Source organism: Cotesia glomerata, unplaced genomic scaffold (genome assembly GCF_020080835.1).
Source record: "Cotesia glomerata isolate CgM1 unplaced genomic scaffold, MPM_Cglom_v2.3 scaffold_489, whole genome shotgun sequence".
NCBI classification, from domain to species: Eukaryota; Metazoa; Arthropoda; class Insecta; order Hymenoptera; family Braconidae; genus Cotesia; species Cotesia glomerata.
Genome location: NW_025404115.1, coordinates 1 through 4,877, shown reverse-complemented (window position 1 = coordinate 4,877; position 4,877 = coordinate 1). Strand labels below are relative to the sequence as shown.

General features: G+C 31.6%; 1 long non-coding RNA gene across 1 annotated transcript; it reads left to right on the top strand.

Moving 5' to 3' along the window:
- Nucleotides 1-4,445: 4,445 nt before the first annotated feature.
- LOC123274633 lies at nt 4,446-4,721 on the top strand. Its single transcript, XR_006511537.1, has 2 exons — nt 4,446-4,547; nt 4,608-4,721. It is a non-coding gene; the product is annotated as an uncharacterized LOC123274633 (long non-coding RNA).
- Nucleotides 4,722-4,877: the final 156 nt, after the last annotated feature.

The window sequence follows — 4,877 nt, the reverse complement described above, 5'->3', positions numbered from 1 at the left end:
TAAAAATAAATAGATATTTTTGTAGAAAATTGAACGGCCTACAAAAAAAGTCTGATATAATTTTTCGCTAAGCCAACTCGATTAAAAGTTATTCGCAGTTAAAGTTCAACTTAAAATAATATACGATGACTTTCACAAATTTTTATACTTTTTAACAATAAAACGGCTTAAAATCATAAAACAACATATTTTTCGTGATTTTTCTCGTTTTTACTTCCCTAGCAGTTTCGACGACTCAGCGTAAACTCGGAGCTTACGCGGAGTTACTATGGAGTATACTCCCTCTCGGAGTTTAATCGGGGTATAAGCGGAGTTTACGCGGAGTTTTAGAGGTGTATGCAAGGAGTATTGTGTGCAGTTACGACACGGAGTCACAAAAGTGTATTATTAGAGTTTTCGAGAAGTTTTTGACGAGTTTTTTCGGAGTCGCTATGGAATTTTCCTCGCGTTTTTGTCGAATATTTTCGGAGTTGCAGTGGAGTTTTTCTGGCGTTTTCGTCGAGTTTTTGGTGAGTATTTTCGGAGTTGCTAGGGAGCTTTTGTCGAGTTTTTTTCGATGTTTTGCGGAGCTTTATAAAAGTTTCGCTGGTGTTTTTCAGAGTTTTGGTAGTGTTATTGTGGAGTTTACTCGCGATTAATAATACTTCATGGCATGAAAATTAATTTTGATTTCACAAAGATGACTATAAATAAATCATTTTTCAATTACGGTGTACTTTTTATTAATTTATTTATTTATTTACAAGTTGAAATATATTGATCTACATAGAATATGTTATTTAATAAATATATCATGAAATTTATAAGTAAAACTAGAAATTTGAATTGCATTTTTAGATCTAGACTTGAAATTTAATTGGAGTATTGTTTTGATTTGCACAGATTCCAAACGGAGTGTTGAAAGTTTTAGTTAAAGTCATTGTAAGTCTCATAAGTGAAGTTGAAATTTATCTAGCTTCAAATGTGAAGAATTTTTCTGTTATTCAAAATTTTTTCAGTGACATCAATTTTCTATATAAAATAAATTTAACATAATAAATTTAACATGTTTTTTACAAATTCTATTTAAATAATTAGCCAAATTTATTTTTTATATATCAAATGTTTGGAAAATGCATTCATTTTTATCTGTTACAAACCCGCGATCTCGCAATAAGAAAAATTTATCGGTTATGTGATCAGCAAAAATAACATGTTATTTTCATGCATGTATGTAAAATTCTTAGTCCGTTGACTGAATAACTATCATTAATATTAAGTTTTGAAAACTTTACTATGACTTTTACCCTGCTGCCAGAGAGACGATTTTTGTTAGGAAATTTTTAGAAAATTTCATTGAAACCCAATAGACTTATCTTAAATTTCATGTCTCAAAAAGTCCTAGTTCATAAACAACAACATTTTTTCTATTCTACCCATCTCTGACACAGTCAGCATATGAAGTCAATTATCGCGAAATTTGTTTTTAGCTGATATCTAATTATTAAGAAAAAAAAATATTCAAATCGGTTGACCCTGGAGGCCATTTCTGAATTTCCTGTTTGTCTTGAGATTCTATCAAATTTTATTTCTGTACATAGAAAAGGAAGTAGAATTTATTGAAATCCGTATTGAGATGATCTCTACATGACCAATAAAAGACTACTACCAAATTAAGTCTATAGGAACTATAGCTAGTAAATTTAAAATTTTCATTGTTAACACCCACCCCCGCAATCCGTATTGGGAGTAGGTTATCATATAACATAAGTTTTTCTCAATAAATTTGGGAAGTAAAAACGAGAAAAATCATGAAAAATATGTTGTTCTATGATTTTAAGCCGTTTTATTGTTAAAAAGTATAAAAAATTGTGAAAGTCATCGTATATTATTTTAAGTTGAATTTTAACTGCGAATAACTTTTAACCGAGTTGACTAAGCGAAAAATTATATTAGACCTTTTTTGTAGGCCGTTCAATTAACTACAAAAATATCTATTTATTTTTACCAAACAATAACTCATTGAGATACATCAAAATTCAAAAAAAAAAAAAAAAATCCCGTGTTATTTAAATGAGAAATCAAAAATCACCATGTGACACCTCTAGATATTGATATTAAGAGCTCAAACTTTACCAGAATTTTTTTTCGTCATCTTGGACGATATTTTCGCGGTAGCTAAAGAAAAAAAAATAAAAAGTTTTTTTTGGCCCACCCTAATATAAATATAAGTAATGCTGTGAAGCGGGAAAGAATAGAAGTTACGGTAATTATTACGTGAAGCGTTCCACATTCACGTAACAGGATATTGGTAGGAAAGGATTGAGAAAGGAATGTGGAGAGGATCATCTTAATGTGAGGTTTATAGAATATGCGAGAAAATTATTAGATAGCTCGGACTGGGATTCGAACCCAGAACCTTCCAAAGACATGTCGAAGCTACTCTACCATTTGAGCTATCCGGTCTATACTAAATTTTCGCTTATTCTATATACATTAAGCCACACCGTCCATCTTACGGCAATCATTTTTACAAATATAAGGGCAATGCTGTGAGAGCGGGAAAGAATAGGAGTTACGGTAATTATTACATACATTGTACACACAACACCATCGAGGGATAGCTAGGAAGCTTTCTGTGACCTTAAAATGTCGAGGAATCTGATGAAAACTCGATTTTTGCAAAACAGGGATTAAAACAATAACTTCCTCGATTTTTAAAAATCTTCTCGATTTTCTTAGCGGGAAGTTAAAAATAGTAAAAAATACCCTTGTTTTTGAACCTCTGAAACCCACCTAACCCCTTAGTAACTCTCTCTCTCTCTCTCTCTTCAACTTCCCGCTAAGGGTATTGGTTTTACCCCGTTTTGCGAAAATCAAGTTTTCATCAGATCTCGACGTTTTAAGGTCACAGGAAGCTTTCCGTGACTATTCCCGCGATGGTGTCCGTGCGGCTGTGTGTGTGTGTGTGATGATGATGTGTGTGATGATGATGATGTGTGTGTGTGTGTATGTATGGCAGCATGTATGTATGTAAACCTCTTATAACTTTGAACGGCTTGGCCGATCAGATCGAAAATAGGTGGGCAATCCAAAGAGTATCATTGCCATTAAATTTCAAAAATTTGAATCGATCCGGTTCGCTAGATTTTAAGAAATCTCAAAAATAAAATTTTCAAAAATCGTTTTTGGAATAACTTCTAAACAGCTTCATCGAACGATTCTTAAGACTGATCAGCTCTTAAGTTCAAAAACTACGATCGATTGCCACCAGTCCCGTCAAAATCGGTTGATTCGTTCGAGAGTTATCGAAAACGAAAAATTTCGAAAAAAGTGTTTTTTTCACATAACTTCGACATTTCTTTTTGGAACGTTTTTGATGATATAAAATAATTATTAGAGCTCAAAAAATTACGTCGATCGCCACCAAGAACGTGAAAATCGGTTGATTAGTTCGTGAGTTATCGTTGTCGAAAAAAATCGGAAAAAGTGAATTTTTAAAATTTCTCTAATATTTTTGGTTCGATCAGTTTGTGTTTAAAAAGAGGTATATTATAGATTCTGAAAACTGCGTAGAACTAGCTCCAGAAAGAGCTCAAAAACGTCATAATTGCCATTTTGAGAGCTTATTTATGGAATTAGCGGAAAGTTGCAGGGATGGGCGCTTTGGGGTCGACCGTTTTTCCAGATTTTTATTAGACAGATTTTCAACACTCTGTGGTTTAAAAATAGTAGAAAGTTATAGAGATAGTCTAGAGAGTCAACCGTTTTTTCAGATTATTTTAGAAATTCGAAAGGAATTGTAAATATTTATTTAATCTTAGAGACTATGATTATAGAGTATTTTCGATCAAAGATACGAGACCTTTGTTGATAATAATAACAGTCATTTTGAAACATGATGAAAATTTTCTTTGAACTCCTCTTTTTTTATTAAGAAAAATATATGTATTAGGGTCATACCAAAAATGTAACTCCCTGTGAGAGGAGAACCTTGTAAATTGGAATTTTGAGTTACGCTTTTAACAGAGGCCGTGCGTTTTGGGTATTTCCTGAAATATTTTGGTGTGAGACGATGTATTTGATTTTCATAGAATTTTTAACAGAAGCTTAGTTTAGGCATTTCCGATGAGAATTTAAAATTTGGCCGGAGAGTGCCCAATTAAATCTCCCTGTTAAAAGATCCTATAAATAATCAAATGAATCCTTCACCCCGAAATATCTTAGGGAATGCCCAAACACAGCTTTGCTGTTAAAAGTTGAACTCAAAATTATAATTTTAAAAGGTTTTCCACGGAAGTTACATTTTGGCACACCCTATTATGTATGTTCCAAGTGTCTACACACATTTTTTTTCTGACTCAATCATAACTGTTTGTTTTAGCATTACTTAAGTTATTTAAATTGCTTATACGAGTAAATGAATACTGTGGATAATTTGATAGTCTTTATCATTGTTTCGACAGATTGGCACCTCTTGAAAATCGAACAGTATTCGAAGATATATCTCGAATATTTCGTTATGCAGCATTAAACTTGGCTGCTTTACATGCACAATTTCAGCATAAGTATGTTAATTTCTTTGTCAGTTTGGTTTCAAATTAATTGGTAATTTCTTATTTCAATAGGACGGTTGCACAAACTGCTTTAAAAGAAGCTATTGTAATGGCCCAAGAAGCTGGAGATAATGTTTGTTTACAACTAGCACATGCTTGGACGTATTATTTGATAAGTAAAAATAAGTATGTATCATTAAAAAATTTATATATATAAATGAATGGTTTTTATTTGTATCACATCAGTGTTTTACAAAAATTAAAATACATATATGTTAACATTTTTAAATTTACGTTCAAAAAATTTTTTAAATTTAACATTTAACAGAAAAACAAAAATAA